We start from the raw sequence: 21,119 nt of genomic DNA, 5'->3' as shown, positions 1-21,119 counted from the left end.
TGCCGAAATTTTCTATAGAAATATTTATTTATTTACAAAATTAGACTTATAGTATAATATAAGAATAATATTACAATAGTAGCATTGGCTACAGAGGCCATCAGCTAACTCTATAGAAATAAAATTTTGACAAAATTTTGAATAGAAATAAAATTTTGACAAAATTTTGAATAGAAATAAAATTTTGACCAAATTTTCAATAGAAATAAAATTTTGACAAAATTTTCAATAGAAATAAAATTTTGACAAACTTTTCTATAGAAATAACATTTTGACCAAATTTTCTATAGAAATAAAAGTTTGACAAAATTTTGAAAAGAAATAAAGTTTTGAGCAAATTTTCTATAGAAATAAATATATAATAGCTGCAGTTTTTAGGTAAATTTTATGCTTCATATGCTTTTTGGGGCTTGGTTTGTTTTATGTTGTCTATAAATGTATGTCACAAAAAATATATATAAAATTATACAGTGAGTAGGAAAAGTCATGGTATTTCCATCAAATTTTTTATAGAAATAAAATTTTGACAAAATATATATATATATATATATATATATATATATATATATATATATATATATATATATATATATATATATATATATATATATATATATATATATATATATATATATATATATATATATATATATTTTGACAAAAAATTTTGACAAAATATATATATATATATATATATATATATATATATATATATATATATATATATATATATATATATATATATATATATATATATATATATATATATATATATATATATATATATATATATATATATATATATATATATATATATATATATATATATATATATAAAATTATACAGTGTAGGAAAAGTCATGGTATTTTGACCAAATTTTCTATAGAAATAAAATTAATTCCGAAACGTGCGTCCATCCAACCATCTTGCAGTCTATAGGGCTTTGCCCAAACAAATTTGATAAACATTCTTTTCCTCTGTTGGTTATGCTATATTTGTAGTTTAGTCAATGCATGATTTTAAGTTGAAATAAAATTTTGTCAAAAATTTTCTGTAGAAATAAAATTTTGTCAATATTTTCTATAGAAGTAAAATTTTGTCAAAACTTTCTATAGAAATAAATTTTTTGTCAAAACTTTCTATATAAATAAAATTTTTACAAAATTTTCTATAGAAATAAAATTTTGACAACAATTTTTTTTTTTTTTAATTTTGACAAAATTTTCTATAGAAATAAAATTTTGTCAAAATTTTCTATATAAATAAAATTTTGTCAAAATTTTCTATAGAAATAAAATTTTGTCACAACTTTCTATAGAAATAAAATTTTATCAAAATTTTCTATATAAATAAAATTTTGACAAATTTTTCTATAGAAATAAAATTTTAACAAAATTTTGTATAGAAATAAAATTGTGACAAAATTTTCTATAGAAATAAAATTTTGACAAAATTTTCAATAGGAATAAAATTGTGACAAATTTTTCTATAGAAATAAAATTTTCACAAAACTTTCAATATAAATAAAATTTTGACAAATTTTTCTATAGAAACAAAAATTTAACAAAATTTTGTATAGAAATAAAATTGTGACAAAATTTTCTATATAAATATAATTGTGACAAAATTTTCAATAGGAATAAAATTGTGACAAAATTTTGTATATAAATAAAATTTTGACAAATTTTTCTGTAGAAATAAAATTTTGCCAAAATTTTCAATAGGAATAAAATTGTGACAAAATTTTCTATAGAAATAAAATTTTGACAAAATTTTCTATAGAAAAAAAATTGACAAAATTTTTTAAGAAATAAAATTTTGCCAAAATGTTCTATAGAAATAAAATTTTGTCAAAACTTTCTATATAAATAAAATTTTTCTATATAAATAAAATTGTGACAAAATTTTGTTTAGTAATAAAAATTTGACAAATTTTTGTATATAAATAAAATTTTGAAAAATTTTTCTATTGAAATAAAATTTTGACAAAATTTTCAATAGGAATAAAATTGTGACAAAATATTGTATAGAAATAAAATTTTGACAAAATTTTTTATAGAAATAAAATTTTGTCAAAATTTTCTATATAAATAAAATTTTGACAAATTTTTCTATAGAAATAAAATTTTAACAAAATTTTGTATAGAAATAAAATTGTGACAAAATTTTCTATAGAAATTTTGACAAAATGTTCAATAGGAATAAAATGGTGACAAAATTTTGTATATAAATAAACTTTTGACAAATTTTTCTATAGAAATAAAATTTTGACAAAATTTTCAATAGGAATAAAATTTCGACAAATTTTTCTATAGAAATAAAATTTTAACAAAATTTTGTATAGAAATAAAATTGTGACAAAATTTTCTATAGAAATAAAATTTTGACAAAATGTTCAATAGGAATAAAATGGTGACAAAATTTTGTATATAAATAAACTTTTGACAAATTTTTCTATAGAAATAAAATTTTGACAAAATTTTCAATAGGAATAAAATTTCGACAAATTTTTCTATAGAAATAAAATTTTCCATTTGTTTTGTTTTGTTATTGTTGGTTTTGTTCTTTAAGCATTGTTGTCGTTTTTTTATTTCAGCTTAAAACCATACATTGACTAAACTACAAGAGTAGCTTAACCAACAGAGGAAATAAAATTTTAACAAAATTTTGTATAGAAATAAAATTGTGACAAAATTTTCTATATAAATATAATTGTGACAAAATTTTCAATAGGAATAAAATTGTGACAAAATTTTGTATATAAATAAAATTTTGACAAATTTTTCTGTAGAAATAAAATTTTGACAAAATTTTCAATAGGAATAAAATTGTGACAAAATTTTCTATAGAAATAAAATTTTCACAAAATTTTGTATAGAAATAAATTTTTGAAAAATTTTTCTATAGAAATAAAATTGTGACAAAATTTTTTATAGAAAAAAAATTGACAAAATTTTTTATAGAAATAAAATTTTGTCAAAATGTTCTATAGAAATAAAATTTTGTCAAAATTTTCTATATAAATAAAATTTTGTCAAAATTTTCTATAGAAATAAAATTTTGTCAAAACTTTCTATATAAATAAAATTTTGACAAATTTTTCTATATAAATAAAATTGTGACAAAATTTTGTTTATTAATAAAAATTTGACAAATTTTTGTATATAAATAAAATTTTGAAAAATTTTTCTATTGAAATAAAATTTGGACAAAATTTTCAATAGGAATAAAATTGTGACAAAATATTGTATAGAAATAAAATTTTGACAAAATTTTCTATAGAAATAAAATTTTCACAAAATTTTAAATAGGAATAAAATTGTGACAAAATTTTCTATAAAAAAAAAAAAAACAATTTTGACAAAATTTTCTCTAAAAAAAAAACAATTTTGACAAAATTTTCTATAGAAATAAAATTTTCATAAAATTTTAATTAGGAAAAAAATTGTGACAAAATTTTCTATAGAAATAAAATTTTCACAAAATTTTCTATAGAAATAAATTTTTGAAAAATTTTTCTATAACAATAAAATTTGGCAAAATTTTCCATAGAAATAAAATTATGTTTCTTCATTCATTGTACATTACAATCCGATCATCTTAGCTGGGCCATCAACATTCTTTGTCGATAAGAGACCATGAAATAAAAATCACTTAACATTGTTATGATTTCGTTATGCCAGTTTAGGAATGACCATTACAATCGGTCGGTCGCAGACCATCAAGCTAGCTGGCTAGCTATGGTGTGTTATAGCTTTCAGTGTGTAATTCCTTGTAAAATGTTAATAGTTCCTGGAACATTTGCGGATGAAACGAAAAGATTTACGCATTTATTCAACCGTTTTTTGTAATTAACAAAGACACTTTATTTCTCTAGACAGAATGTGAAGAACCAAAGAACGGATGGAAATGATTTTAGAAGAGAATAGCCATTGCCTCTAGGGCTTATTTGTGACCATCAACTATGCTATGCGGCCAATTTTAGGCATTCCATGCCTATGGCGACATCTCCATTGTCACCATCACCATCTCGTATTCATTATCATTTGATCAGCTCTCCGTGTCTGCAATAAAATAAAAAATATATAATTTTTATTTGCACAATATTTCATACTGTTGTAGCCTAAGTATACACGCAAAAAAAAAATTATTTCTTTTTTGGGAAATGGAAATTTTCATACAACGGCTAAACAAATTTCGTTTCTAACAGACGTGACATCGATTGTTATATATATATATATATATATATATATATATATATATATATATATATATATATATATATATATATATATATATATATATATATATATATATATATATATATATTATATATATATATATATATATATATATATATATATATATATATATATATATATATGTATATATATATATATATATATATATATATATATATATATATATATATATATATATATATATATATATATATATATATATATATATATATATATATATTTTTTTTTTTTTTTAAATTAAAATGAATTGATGATTTTTAAAAAAACTAAGAATAAAATCTATTCATAAAAGAACATTTCATTATTCGGAAAATTTCGTTTCGGAGGAATTTTTTTTTGTGTACCATTCCAATTTTTTGACTTGTACATATAAATGGAAATTCGGATCATTGTTCGGGGAGCAAATAATCATTTTTTTACGTGTGTACCATTCTCGTTTATTTGACTTAAAAACATAAATGGAAATACTGGCGATTGCCCGAGGAAGAACAATGTTTAACGTCCTCTGGCAAAAAAAAAAAAATCTGAAAATACCGATTTTTTTCGCTGTTGAAAAAACACAAAAAAGAGGAAGATCAGGAAGGGTTATTTTTTCCATACAGATGCATAAATACATTTCAATCGCTTAAATAATGTTTCCCCTTCAATAAAATATTTTGCAGTTTACAAGGCTATGGTAGAAATCATCATCTTGTTTAATGTGTATTAGGGGTAATCACTTTTTAAATAAAAATATAAAAAATTTTTTTATTGTTACAAAAAGTATCTCCAAGACAATCATTTATTATAATCACTAACAAACCTCTATTCGAATATTTAAAAATATTTTTTGATATATTCAGAGAATACCTCTAATAAAAATGTTAATTTTATTTTATATGTTATTGCACGCAAGTTCTATGTCGATTTAATATTCGCCTCATCTCTATATATGTACGTTTATATATTTATTGATATTAAGTTATATGTATATATGCTCTATTATATGTATATATCCTCTATATATAAGTGTTTCCATACGAATCGACGAGTACACGAAATTAGATCGTGAAGGAAATAGACGAAACGGCTCTAATAATCGACATTGACCGATGACTCTGGGCGGAAATACAAGGCGTTGCGCGCTAAATTGTGAGACAAACAAAGGACATAATAATCGATGGATGTCACAAGGCCATGACGAAAGTAGGGTCAAGAATGTACCGGTCCACTGGTGGAACGATGTGATCGCCGAACTAAGACGAAACTGGTTAAGGAGACCCTCTGTGTCGTTGTAGTTGTTGTAACAGTTTTTAATGTAGTTTCATCAAATTTGTTCTATGCGTAGTAGACCAGTGGTAGTCCAGGATCAACTTTAAGGACCCACAAACAAAGAACACACGATTTGGTGGTATTTATACAGTAATATTAGTACGAACTTTATTTATTTGACCTTATATACGTATAATGTTTATGTGTGTACGGAATGCTGAGGGGTCGGTGATTTATTACGTAGCCTCTTAGTACTGAAGTCGGCGGTTGTTGACGATTTGGTTCGGCTAAAGTCGTTGTTCCGGTGTTCGATGATGATCGGTTGGTGATTCGGTTGACGGTTCGGTTGATTGTTCGGTTGTTGATTCGGTTGATGATTCGGTTAATGTTTCGGTAGCGGTGATGGTAGTTGCTGGTCAGCCGTCGGTGGCTGGTTGTGTTGGTTTGGTCGGCTGTCGATGGTTGGCCGATGTTGATGATTCGGGTGATGCGGCGCTATGTTGATGATTCGGGTGATGCGGCGATTCAACGTTGATAGCGATGTTGACAATCCGGGTGATGTGGTGATCCGGTGTTGATTGTCGATTCGTTGTTAGGTTAGTAGCAAAACTACAAACTATTTGTCGAAACTACTAGTGCGGAAGCAAGCTAATAGCCGAAGCTATTAGTGCGGAAGCAAGCTAATCGTCGGTGAAACGATTAGTGCGGAAACAAGCTAATTGCCGAAATAATTAGTGCGGAAGCAAGCTAATAGCCGAGCTATTAGTGCGGAAGCAAGCTAATCGTAGGTGAAACGATTAGTGCGTAAGCAAGCTAATTGCCGAAACAATTAGTGCGGAAGCAAGCCAATAACCGAAGGTATTAGTGCGGAAGCAAGCTAAATGCCGAAACACTTAGTGCGGTGGTAGAGTTCCTGTCGCTTAGTGTGAACTGACTGCGGTCGTGCCACTCGTCGTGTTCAGTACCCTTCGGCTGTCGGGAGACTCTTGCTCGTTGTCCAAAAACACCCAGTTTATATTCTCCCACAGATATAACGTAGATGAGAATTATGCTCATAGCAAGCAAAAACAAATGTTTCTCAAAGTCAGATTGCCCTATGTGTCATTGACTTCATACCCACACATACTGAATAGAACGACAGTGGGTATGTGGAGAGTAGGGCAGTAGGTGTATGTATGGTAGCCACACAATAAACAATACGAGGCACAATGAATAAATATATGTAAGGAAGAATACAATATAAAAATGTATATCGTTCCGTTACAGTAGTTCACTTAGTAGCCAGAGCAAGGAACTCTGCGACAAGGATGGGGTGTGTCCAGAGTGATCTGGTGGTGAGGCGGATAGGCTTAGCTGGGCAAGCGAAAAAGTTACGAGTGTCATGTGGCCCTTGATTACAGATGGGACTCGCGTCAGCTATGCTACGCTATCAATTACTGATAAGTAGGAATTGAGGTGGCTGCACTTGTCTTATCTTAGTTGGGCCAAAACTACCTTGGGTCTGCCTTGGGAGGTCTCTCTCCTCCGGTACTATGGGCGGTGGTCGGACTCCGAGAACAAGATTAACCTTGTAGCTTCTCATCGCTTCAGCTACAGTATCCTCATGAATCCTGTTCAGAACTGTCTGGTATGCTATCTGATCTAGAGGCACTCTTTTATAACGCTGGATCTCGCGCTCTACAAGGTGACGATCAACCCTTGCATTCCTGGGTGGAGGTTGTCTATCCACAAGATGTTGATTTGGATGACTGCTTCGCTAGCAAGCCAAGAGGTACTGCTTTGACAACATGTAATTGTGTCGACGCACTGGTATGCTCTTGGTCTCCACATAAAGATGATCCAGGAGTGTACTGCGGAGACATCCTGTTGCGGTTGTAAGGGCGGCGTTCTGACAGGTCTGTATGTTATTCCACTGAGTGTCGCTCGTTTGGGGTGTCCACACTGGCGCTGCATAGTTTACCATTGACCGGCCAATTGCCTTATATGTAGTCAACAAGGTTTCTTTGTCCGCACCCCAAGTGCTGCCGGTAAGCGACTTGAGGACCTTGTTTCTATCGCGGAGCTTATCACAAATTGCGGTGGCATGGGCGGACGACTTAAAGATGCTGTCGAATATGACCCCGAAAATCTTTGGGTAATTAGTTGTCGGAATTATTTCGCCGTCGACTCTGACATTCAACTGCCTGCGTACTTCCGCCGTCCATGTAGTGAATAGTGTGGCTGAGGATTTGGTGGGAGATATCCTCTGTGTCTGCTCTTGCACGGCTCCGCTGAACAAGAACGGGACGAATATAAGGAAGCCAAAAATAACACTCATAAATGCCATAATTGACAGATCAATGGGAGGAACTCCGAAACGACATTAACCGAGACCCCCTGGGATCTGGGTTATAAAATCGTAACGAAGAAGTTAGGTGCAAGGAACCCGATACAAGATATGGATGCTAAAACCTTCACACCATTCACGACGTAAGAGCTTAAGCTAGCTGCTGTAAAACTAAAGAATAAGAAGGTAGCAGAACATCGGCCCGAAGTTCTTCTTCGCATACACAATTCGTGCATGGAAGATGGAATTTTCCCCGAAACCTGGAAAGAACAGAAGTTAGTACTTATAAGTAAAGGAAAAGGAGACCCATGCGAAACGTCGTCATATGGACCCTAGTTTAGGTTAGGTTAGGTGTAGTGGCAGCCCGATATTTCAGGCTCACTTAGACTATTCAGTCCATTGTGATACCACAGTGGTGAACTTCTCTCTTATCGCTGAGTGCTGCCCGATTCTCTGTGTTAAGCTCAATGACAAGGGACCTCCTTTTTATAGCCGAATCCGAACGGCGTTCCACAATGCAGTGAAACCACTTAGAGAAACTTTGAAACACACAGAAATGTCACCAGTATTTCTGAGGTGGGATAATCCACCGCTGAAAAACTTTTTGGTGTTTTGTCGAAACTGGGTTTGAACCCACCACCCTGTTTGAGCACGGCGGGTCATGCTAACTGTTTCATCACTTTGGCTCTCGATCCTATATATGCTTAACACAGCTGGTAAACTGCTGAAGAGACTTATCAAACTTATCCAGATAAGTGGAAGATGCTCTCATAGCCAACACGGATTCCGCTCAGAAAAATCCACGATGGGAACACTTAGAGATGTAATGGTCGTGGCTCAGCTATCCAGAGCATCATAACCGACATGTCGTTCTACTGCAACCCTAGACGTGAAAAATGATTTTAATTGTCTCAGATGGGCGGACGTCATACAAGCATTGGCGCATAATTTTGCAATCCCGGGGTAACTCATGGGGATAATAAGAAGCGGTGATCTGAAGACAGAATATTAATACATAACATCGACGACGGAACTAGAAGGGTTCAAATCACATCAAGCGCTGCCCAGGGATTAATCCTGGGCCCCGATCTATGAAATATTAGCTACGAGGAGATCTTAAGAATTGGGATGCCAGTGGTCATTTTTATACCCTCCACCATAGGATGGGGGTATATTAACTTTGTTATTCCGTTTGTAACACATCGAAATATTGCTCTAAGACCCCATAAAGTATATATATATTCTGGGTCGTGGTGAAATTCTGAGTCGATCTGAGCATGTCCGTCCGACCGTCCGTCTGTTTAAATCACGCTAACTTCCGAACGAAACAAGCTATCGACTTGAAACTTGGCACAAGGAGTTGTTATTGATGTAGGTCGGATGGTATTGCAAATGGGCCATATCGGTCCCCTTTTACGCATAGCCCCCATATAAACGGGCCCCCAAATTTGGCTTGCCGATCCTCTAAGAGAAGCAAATTTCATCCGATCCGGCTGAAATTTGGTACATGATGTTGGTATATGGTCTCTAACAACCATGCAAAAATTGGTCCACATCGGTCTATAATTATATATAGCCCCCATATAAACCGATCCCCCGATTTGGCTTGCGGAGCCTCTAAGAGAAGCAAATTTCATCCGATTCGGCTAAAATTTGGTACATGGTCTCTAACAACTATGCAAAAATTGGTCCACATCGGTCAGTAATTATATATAGCCCCCATATAAACCGATCACCCGATTTGGCTTGCGGAGCCTCTAAGAGAAGCCAATTTGATCCGATCTGGCTGAAATTTGGTACATGGTGTTAACATATGGTCTCTAATAACCATGCAAAAATTGGTCCACATCGGTCCATAATTATATATAGCCCCCATATAAACCGATCCCCCGATTTGGCTTGCGGAGCCTCTATGAGAAGCCAATTTGCCCCGATCTGGCTGAAATTTGGTTTATGGTGTTAACATATGGTATCTAATTATATATAGCCCCCATATAAACCGATACCCCGATTTGACCTCCGGAGCCCCTTGGAAGAGCAAAATTTATCCGATTTGGTTGAAATTTGGTACGTGATGTTAGTATATGGTATCCAACAACCATGCAGGAATTGGTTCATATCAGTCCATAATTATATATAGCCCCCATATAAACCGATCCCCAGATTTGACCCCGGGAGCCTTTCGGAAAAGCAAAATTCATCCGATCTGGTTGAAATTTGGTACGTGGTGGTAGTATATGATATTTAACAACCATGCCAAAAGTGGTCTATATCAGTCAATAATCATATATAGCGTCGACACGTACTAACGCTGATCGACATATAGGTAGACTATGTCGTTATTCAAACAAGTAACGCTATAGAATACGCCTAGGAATACGACTGGATACAAATCTGAAGTTCTCGACCCAAATAGACTATGCTGCTAAGAAAGCAACGCAGACAATGCAAAAAATCAGCAGACTAATGGACTTGGGTGGCCCGCTGCTAAAAAACGGAAATTGCTGATGGAAGCCTGTAATAGTGTTCTACTGTGGGCAAGTACAGCATACTGCCGCTTTACGTGTAACCTCCGCATATCGCACTGTATCTGATCTGCCCGGTATGATCCCAATAGACCTTCAAGCTGGATAAAGGGAGAACATTTTTGAACTAAAGATGGAGAACAGACTTAACATAAACACTTTAGAGGAGATGAAACTAGAGAATATTCAACAGTGGCAATATCGATGGAACTGCGATATATACGGCAGCCGGACAGCAACACTTTTCCCCGATATAGAGAAGTGAACGAACACACGTCCCGGCAACGTGAACTATTACATAACACAGAGGGTATCTGGTCTGGGATACTTCCGAATGTATTTGCATATGATGGGCAAATGTGATAGTCCATATTGAATTAGAGGAACAAGTAGACGAAATAGATGATAGGAAAAATGACGCAAGACGTACGGCATTGCGAACATCATCGCGAAGTCATATTGAGGAAGAAAAAGATCAACACAAGGGCTACACACCCAATGGAGTGAGACGGAATGGCCACGAAAAGAGATGGACAAAAGCCACGGTCTGGACGCTAACACAGTAGAGGAAAGGGTCAAGCGCCTACGTGGGGGTCCACCTCGATGTAATGTGAAAATGGTAGCGAGGTGGAGCTAAACTCCCGGAGCGAATAGGGTTGGGTTTTTTAGTCGGTATTATCGATATATCGAGCGAGTCAGACGGGAGACGTTCTTGTCAGATGCGTAATGGCATTTTTGCTCCTTCTATGTCCCTCTTTTTCGACTTTAGTTAATATTCGCAGACCCGTCTCACTGTCCCCCAACTGTATTCTTCCCTTCGATTGTAAGAGTCTACATTTGCCTTTAAAAAAATAAAAAGCAAATCTAGAAATTAATGCAATGTTAAAGCATTTATGGGCTTAATTTATATGCGAAGACTATGCAAATTATATGACATTGAAAACTGAGCAATGTGAAATATTTAATGGCATCGATAGAGTTTTTTATTTGATATTTCCATACTTATTCGACGATCCATAGCTATTCAATATAAAGTCATGTCTATTGAGGGTGTGCATATAATGAGGTTGTATTCTTGTTTTTTTTTTGCATTTAAGAATGAAGCACACTAAGGAATTAATTTACAATTTATGCGAAGGCTATGCTAAGAGTATAGATCTTTCAATTAAAAATTGATGGCCACAATTAAATACAATCTTGAGTTTGTTGAAGTCAATATCTATGTACAGGGCGGCTGATATGTATTGTACGGAACATGAAAATCTTGGGATCCAGCCAATTTTTTTTTATCCAATGCATAGATAAAAAAAAAACATTTTTTTATATTTTTGATTGTACTTCTCTACTAAATCATTTCGATCCTCAATAGACTTAACATGAATATATTTTGTACAAATTTTCTAACTCTTTTATTTGGTTTTATTAATGATGAACCATAGCTTATCGTTCACTTCCTTCTTCGTTTGTCTTCTTTTTAACGCTCCGTTTTGTAGTCACATCTGTCGGCTGGGTGGCTGTCATCAGCTTCATCATTAATAAATCCCTTGGGGGTCACATATTGTTTATAGCCATAGAGCCTTATGATTAAAATGCTTTTGGCACTCTGCTAATTTTTATTGTCAATAATAAACATGTCGGGCCCTAAGACCAACGGCATGAGTGGGGGACTAACTGTCTTCAGTATCATCCCATTATTCTTGTTTTGAAGAAAACAAATGAAATAACTATTTGTCTATGCGAGATTCAGCCATCCATTGGCCTTTAGGTCAGTCGCTGGAGATAGTGAGATGATGTAAATTGGATACTTTTGAAAGATAGAATTGTAGCTGTCTGGCTAGAAAAGATGAGGGTCTTCAACTCTTTTCACTTTTTAACACAAGTGAGAGCTTTTGTAATATTTTAGTTTTGCTTTTTTTAATATAATTTAATTTATTTTTTTGCGGGTGAGGAAGGGAAGATGCTTTATGCCCTCGACACTGCGTCCTTATGTCGTGTGCTGGACTCCGTCGCAGTTGACGATACCTGATAAAAACCATACTACCTCACCGCGGGGTATACTTTCCGCCTCGAAACCGCTTGCGCATTACCTCTAGTTGGACCCCGTGGTGAATCATGTCTATCTCTTCATAGTCTGCGTCCAAACTTCCGCTTTCGTTCATCGCATCGCTACATCCACGTCGACCATCTTCTTGCGAAGAATGTATTCTGCATATCTACTTACAACCTCTCAGTACCTCTCATTCAGTAATACATATTTTGTTGACTATGTTTTGGGGGAATATACGACCGATCTCATTCTCCACTTCCCTGCATCGTTCTCGCCATCGGCTACATTTTAAAAAAGTGTGTTCTGCAATTTACGCAAATAGCCGTGGCCGGATAGCATCTGCGCTATATAGTAGTTCACTTCGCACCGTTTTTTCTGTCTCGCCATACTCGGATATCTGTTATAAGCCGATGTGTCCACCTGCCTCTACTTTCGTTTCTCCAGCGTTCTTGCCATTTCTCTATTGTTTCTCGCTGAATGTCTTCTGTAGGGTTTGTCGCGCCTTGTTGGTTGCCAATATAAAAATCTTCCTTCGCTCATATGCCTGAAGATCTATTGGGACCATTCGCACTATCAGTAGTACGGATTCTTTGCGGTACGATGATGTAATCTCAGGGCTATTGTTCTCTGCACAGAGAGAAGTTTATTGGCTCGGGTTTGTTGTTGTAGTTCCATTGTAGATTTCAGATCCATATAGGAATATACTGTTTGTTGTATCCATGAGTACTTTCCTTCTACTTGGGAGCGGTTTCAGAATATTTGCCATAAGATGGCTCAATTGTGCCGTTATCGCGGCAGCCTTTGTCGTCGCAAACTATTTGTTCGAAGGACGTTAGTTTTGTGTATGGTCTTAGCCTCAAGTATTCGATTGAAGGTCTTGTACTTATAACTACGTCATCTATATTCATTATCTATTTCTTGTGGCAAATGTCGCCTTGTCAGCAATAATAATTCGTTTTTTTGCATGGCTAACTGTAGTCCATGTGAGTCCAACGAGGTTTTCGTTCGTATCGCAGCTCTTATGACCGCAGCTATATCGTTTGCGTATCCCACTAGGTAATCTCTTAGGATCGTCATTAGGTATTTCGGTATACGGAATATACTTTCCAGAGTTTGTATAACATCTGTCTATATCAGGCTGTTGAATGCGTTTTTGATGTCCAGAGTCGGCGGTATGTTTCGATGATTGTACAGTACTACTATTTCTATAAGTGCTCTTAGTGTCGGCCTTAATTAAATTTAATTTAAAATAAATTTAAATAAAGAAACCAGATGTGATGTTTCGCTGACTCTAATAAGAATATGTGTTGTGTTTAGTTATTATAACAGATATCAATAGTTCCTGAAGAAGTAATTCAAGGAAATTGCGAAATATTGAAAGAAAATAAAAATATATGTAGATCTCAAGCTCGAAAAAGCATAAAAACTTTTATTTAAAATAATTTATTTTAATTGAATTTTTTTCTCTTTAACTCAAACTAACACGGTTTTTTATTGCTCGTTTTTCTATTTTTAGGTAAGTGCTTTCGTAAATTCGTTTAAATACGATAACAGCATTCGTAAGTACAGTTTATAATAATTTATAATAATAATAAAACAAAGATGTAATTGTTTTGCAAAAGGCGGCCAATATGCCACTAAAGGTTCACGTTTTATTTGATGGACTCACAAGGAGAATTAATGATGTTTCCAAATGACCGAATTTCATATGATTGTCTTTTTAAAATAAGAAAGCAAGCATCCTAAGGAAAATCAAGTTTAATTTTTATCCCCATAGCAGATTGTCGAGGTGACCGTAAGAAGCCAAAAAAATGGTTTGAGGGGCAACTAAAGTCATGTGTATAAATACACTGAAAACGAAATACACTCGTAACACGTCTACCTCCAAAGGGATCTCTTCAATTTTTTTTTTTGGTCTTCAAGAAAATATTTTCTGTACTTGTATACAAAGCTCCACAATTGCCGAATACCTGTACCTATCACAAAAAAAAGTATGAATTTAATACCACTCATTGTAGATTTATATCAACCGTTTAAGTTTCGATTACAGTAGGCGAGGTGAGGATAAATTTAGAGGCGAGAGAGAACCTTGTGTGTCTTAAATTTCAGCCACTGTTTTCATTCAGTTTGCAACCATTTTCAGTTTTAGGACGAGGGTATGGAAACAATAAGGTGGTGTGTTTTTATGTTAGTTTTAATATCTTGACCAAAAAAGTGGTTTTTCTGATGATACACTTGTGGTAGTGCTCATGTCAAATATTTAGTCATTATGCTTGAGCTTTCTTCTCTCCATGGAATACCCAAAAGTATTGTTTTCATTGCAAAACAGGATATGTACCCTTGGTCAATGGGTTATGTTAGGAATATTTGCTGCCCTAAATATTTAGGTTCACTATTCTGTCCTTTGTGATAGCACCAGCGTTACCGTTGAAAATTATAAGAAGTGGCACCAAAAGTCACTTCCAATAAAAAGTGGCATAATTGTTGAAAAAAGTGGCACAGTTTTTTATAAAAATTGTTACAAATTAAATGCATTTACAATGAAACCTCTCAGAAGTAGGGACTCTAACGGTCGCCTAAATTTTGTCGATAGAAATAGCTTTCTCTGGAAGGAAAGACGAGAAGTCTAAAAGCAGATCACACATAAAACATATAAAGAAACCACCTGACGTTGTTATCATAAAACCTCGTGACGGACATAGCTAAGCCAATGGAGGCTGAGGTGGTTGTCCAAACACTAAGGAAAACTAAACGCGGATCCATACTATTAGTAATGGGGAAAGGTGGAAACAAAGAAACCTTTCGGTAAACTATTACAGGTACTCTCAAGGACGAAACAGTGGTACAGAGCATTGAGACAAACGCTACCATAGAGTTTCAGGACTTCGATGCGCTTACGACAGAGGAGGAAGTTATGGAGGCTATTAAGAAGGTAACAAAGACAACGAATGAATACATAACTGTACGTCTCATAGCTGTAAACTTCAAAGAACAGACGAGATCTTTCGTTTCCCTTCCAGCAGCCGAGGCAAATGTGATATTAAGCCAACAACAGAGAATCTGAATAGGGTGGACGAACTGCTGTATGAGATACAAGGAGGAAATAAAGCAATACTTTCGATGTTTCGAATTGAAAGAGCTGTATTGGGAACGCAAAGGTACCGACAGAAAGAGTATGGGTCTCTGTATAAAATGTGGCAAATCAGGCGAGATTCGGTAGACGAGACCACAATGCTAAATATTGTGGACATGCTATTCCCTACACATGAGAGCAGAGATGAAGTAACCGAAACAAAATCTCTTCAAATTATACCGCTGTTCACAATTGACGAATTGCAATCCGCCGTAAACAGCCTTAGGATAAAAAAGCTTCCTGGCCTTTTGGCTTAACCACAGAGGCAAGGAAAGAAATTGAAATCACACGCCCCTACTCATTACTTGCCATGTACAATAGCTGTCTAAAAGCGGGCATTTTCCCGAAATCATGGTAGGAACAAATATGGACATAGCTGGGAAACTATTTGAACGGCTAATAAAATCTAGACTTGCTGAGACCATTAGGAAAGGTCTCCAGTCAGATAGACGATATGAATTCAGACCCAGTCGACACTATGAGCACTAATGGAAGTACTAGATACCGTACAATCATCGAGACATATCATCCTACTGACGACTCTGGACATCAAAAATGCATTCAACAGCCTGAGATGGACAGGTGTTATACACACTCTGGAAAGTATATTCCGTATACCGAAATACCTAATGACGATCCTCAGAGATTACCTAAAGGACCGCGTACTGATATACGAGACAACACAAGGGCTAAGAAAAAAGGAAATCGCCTCAGGTATCGCACGGTGATCAATCCTAGCATCAGACCTTTAGAACGTAACTTAAGACGAGATCTTAAAGATAGATATGTCAGATGACACATTCCTAGTGGGATAAGCAAACGATATAGCTGCGGTAATAAGTGCTAGAAACACGAAAGAGGCCCAAAGCAAACTGCTTCAATCGATGATACGGAGGAAAACCTGGCTGGACTCGCATGTACTACAGATGGCCATGCAAAAAATGGAATTATTACTGCTGACAAGGCGACATTTTCCACTAGAAATATAGATGAATACAGACGACGTAATTATAAGTAGAAGACCTTCAATCAATTACTTGAGGTTAAGACTAGACACAAAACTAACGTATCTCAAACGGATATAGTATACGACGACAAAGGCTGCCACGACAACGACACGATTGAGCCCACTTATGGCAAATATTGGAGGACCGCTCCCAAGTAGAAGCACAGTACTCATGGAGATAACGGCACGATTGAGCCATCTCACGACAAATATTTTAGGACCGCTCCCAATTAGAAGGAAAGTACTCATGGAGACAACAAACAGCATACTCTTATATGGATCTGAAACCTGGGCACCGACAACGACAACGACGAGCCAATAAACTTCTTTCTGTGCAGAGAACAGCTGCCCTGAAAGATACATCAGCGTACGGCACAGTATTAGGAGAAGCCGTACTAGGGAATGGTCCCAATAGTCCCTCAGGCATTTGAGCGCAGGAAAATTTTGTTGCCAACCAACAAGGCGCGACAAACCCGATAAAAGATATCCAGCGAGAAGCAATAGAGATGTGGTAAGAACGCTGGAGAAACGAAAGAAGAGGCAGGAGAACCCATCGGCTTATAACAGATATCCGTGTATGGCGAGACAGAAAAAACGGCGCGAAGTGAACTACTACATAGCGCAGATGCTATGCGACCACGGCTATTTTCGTAAATATTTGAACCATATGAGGAAATGCAGTACGAAGACATGAATATATGAGGAAGAAGAGATTATTGATGATGTTTAACTTTCAAATATACCCGATGGAAAGAACGACGCAGGGAAGTGAAGAATGAGATCGGTCGTATGTCCTTCCGAAATATAGTCAACAAAATATTACTGAATGAGAGGCACTGGGAGGTTGTAAGTAGATATGCAGAATACGTTCTTCGCAAGAACTAGGCCGACATGGATGTAGCGATGCGTTAAACGAAAGCGGGAGTCTGGACGCAGAGATGGGGTCCACCTCGAAGTAATGCGAAAGAGGTGGAAACTATACCCCGGAGTGGGTCGGGATGGGTTCGGTAAATGTGACGGAGTCCGGCACACGACACATGGACGCAATGTCAGGTGCATAAAGCATTTTTCCCATCCTCACCCGCAAAAAAAAAATGTAGAAAATATTTACAAATCCCCCAATATGACATTGTTCGACCAATTTGTGTAGGTCGTGGGCTAACTTTACTTTACCATCATTCGTGATTTTATTAACCTTCGATAGGGTATACAAATATGATAATGATATTTAAAAATTGAGATGAACATATTTAAAGTCTTAAAAAAATAAAACAAACAACAAAAACAATATGGCAACCAATGTTGCTACTTTGCTGCTAAGAAAACATGATCATTTAATACCCAGACAGACAAAAATGTCTTAGCGTATTGATAAGCATGCGCCACTTACATGTGAAACAACAATAACTTCAAGTGCTAGGTCGGTCATCATCTCCTCTACCTGGTCATGTTTTGCCTATTGGACTGTCATCTTCATGCTTTTGTTGACCATAAAAATGTGTTTTATTAACACTTCATATGGGACAAATTCATCTCCGCACCTCATAACTTGTACAAAACTATAGAGGAAAATTTCATCGAGGTCTTTAACACCTTTCTTTTCATGAGAATTGACAAAGAAACAAAGTGGAACGCTTTAGTGATACAGTCTGCGGAGTTTTCATAGCCTGAATAAGAGCTCTTTTATTTTCTCAACGAACTCTGGCCATATAAAAGTCATTTGTACCGCCTCATATGTAGGTCAGTTTATAAGAAAACACACGACCACCAACAACAACAAAACCAGGTTTGTTTAATTCTAACCAAATGAAATGAATGACGACAGTACAGGTTATGAAAGTAAATACAATGACAAATGATATCAAAAATTTTGGGTATGGTTTTATTACCCCCTCTGCACACAAACAATAATGACATCTACAAAGAGTTAACCAAAAAGGGCGGCTTTAGCTTCATAGGAATAAAAACATAAAAGGCCTAAAGTCATTGACTTACTGACTGACTTTTGGTTAGGCAATCATTGAATATGTCAACAGAAACCATTAAGAGGTGAGTGAGGATTTTTGTTTTGACATTTCGTGTAAACAAAGTGGACAAATATGGATGCAATTATATAAAATAATTTTTTTTTATTAAATTAAATTCGCGGGATTATAATAGACCCCGACCCCAAGCGTTCTAAGGGAATGTAGGGATAACCCCAATCGGAAAAAAACTTTTTCAAACTACAGCTCGCCGAAAGACGAGTTCATTATGAAAATGAGGAAATCGGAAGAGGAAGCCCTAGCTAAAGGTGAGTATTAAGTTCGAGTGTAGCCGCTAAAATCGTCATTTTTTCACTAAAGTGAAAAGTAAAGCAGTAAAAAGGCATAAAATTATACATATTTGTTGCAGATTTCATTATAACTTGATGGGGAATAACCCAAAGCAAATTTTCACAAAGTTTGTATTCCTTAAAGTGGATTAATTAAGGAAAGTAACCGTGAAAAATGACAATTTTAGCGGCTAAACTCGAACTTAATACCCACCTTAAGTGTCAATTGACACTCCACAAGATGAAGGCCGCAATAAGTAGACAGAGGAACATAAGTAGGGACGTTCAAGACGGAGTCTCCGAAATAGACGAACTAATTGATGTCATCGGGAATTACCGGAATATCTGGAAGATGGCCGAGCAGGAAAGGGAAGCCGGTGTATCAAGAAGGATACATGAGGATCTTGCGGAAGATATCCCAATACTTCAGACCCCCAAGAATAAGCGAAGTGCACCTAGTCCAGTACAGACAAACTAAGGAAAGAAACTTAAGAAGAAATCGAACGAAGTGCTGGCACCTACTGGGGTAAATAAAACTTCCGACGTAAAGTTTCTGAGCACGAAAGGTGGTAAAACGAAGAGAATGCCAGGAAAAAAGGGCCTAAGGGAATGTCCCGATGTCGTCGTTATAAAGCCCTGTGATGAGCACAGTTGTACGGATGTGCTGAGAAGTTTAAGGGATAATGTGAATCCAAGGGAAGCTGAGGGGACAGTTCAAGCCGTTTGGCAGTCTAAGACTGGCTCCATTCTGCGAGACTATCTCGGGCACACTGAAGGATAAGGCCGTTGTACAGACCATCAATACGAACGCCACAATATAGTTCCAGAACCTGGATGCGCTCACGACAGAAGAAGAAGTAAGAGCATCTATTAAGAAAGTGACAAAGACACCTAATGAAGACATTACTATAGGACTTACTACCAAAAACTTCAGGAGAAAAAAGAGGGCCTTTGTCTCGATCTCGGCAGCCGATGCAAATATACTTGTTAAGGATACAAGGATTATAATAGGATGGACGAACTGTCGTATGAAGTACAAAGAAGATGTCAAGCGCTGTTTCCGTTGCTTTGAATCGGGACTCGATGGGTCTGCAAAAGACCAGACAGAAAGGGAATGGATCTCTGCATAAAATGTGGAAGGACGGGCCACGGATGCCATGAAATGTTGCATGTTCTCTAAGAGCGGGCTCCTCCAACCCATTACAAATAACAAGTAGTGAAGTTCTTATAAGCAAATATGCACAGAGCAAAGGTGGCACACGCTCTTCTGCCCAAGATTGTCAAAGAGGAAGAAGCAGATTTTGTTATTATCAGCGAACAATATTGCCGTATGACAAACGGGGTTTGGCTCTAAGATGAAACTGGAACAGCTGCAATATGGCCTCCAACTTGTAGGCCACCCATAAAGGACAGCGGTCTCGGCAATGGCTTCGATTGGGTGCAGATTGCGAATTATAAGATCGTAAGCTGCTACCTAACTCCTAGTGAAAGCTTCCTAGAAAATTTAAATGACATCGGGGACTTTTCACCACTCGTCACGGTGATCTGTTTATGGCGGGGGACGTAAGAGACGATAAGAGAATGGAGAGTCCTAGAGACATACACAGAAAGTGACCATCATTACATCTCTTTCCGACTGCAAGGCAAAATTGCTATACCACAAAGAGAAATTCGTGAGACTTCTAGGAGATGGAACGTCCACAAGCTCGAAAGGGATGCAATAAACTCAAAACTATATAGGCGATCAGAGGAGAATCTGAACAGAGGAGACGTAGGACAACTGAAAAATTATTCGCACGGCTTATCAAACCAAGATTTGACGAGGCTATTAGGATTATTGGGGGGTCTGACCGCGAAACAAAACGGATTTATCTAAAATTCAACTGGCTACGTTGGATATTAAGAACGCTTTCAATAGCCTAAGGTGGACAGACGTAATATACACCCTAGAGTCCATATTTCAGATACCGAAATGCTTGACGAGAATATTGAAAGACTATCTTAAGGACCGAGTTTTTATATATGACATTACACAGGGCCTAAGAAGAATGGAGGTAACTCAGGTGCCGCACAAGACTTAATCTTTGGATCCGATCGCAAAATACGAAGAGATACTGAAGGTGCTCATGCCACATGAGACATAACTTGTTGGCTACTCTGATGACATAGCCGTTGTGATAAAAAGCCAGACATACTGAAGAGGCTCAACGCAAATCATGATACGCACGAAAGACTTGTTGAACACGCATGGCTT

General features: G+C 35.7%; 1 protein-coding gene across 8 annotated transcripts in view; it reads left to right on the top strand.

The window, feature by feature from the left end:
• Positions 1-21,119, top strand: part of rols (zinc-RING finger and ankyrin repeat domain-containing protein rolling pebbles) — a 253,722-nt gene that overhangs the window by 52,657 nt on the left and 179,946 nt on the right. The gene's annotated exons all lie outside the window — the stretch shown is intronic.

Source organism: Haematobia irritans, chromosome 4 (assembly GCF_050003625.1).
Source record: "Haematobia irritans isolate KBUSLIRL chromosome 4, ASM5000362v1, whole genome shotgun sequence".
Classification (NCBI taxonomy): domain Eukaryota; kingdom Metazoa; phylum Arthropoda; class Insecta; order Diptera; family Muscidae; genus Haematobia; species Haematobia irritans.
The sequence above is the reverse complement of the archived record's forward strand: the minus strand, read 5'-3'. Positions and strand labels throughout refer to the sequence as shown.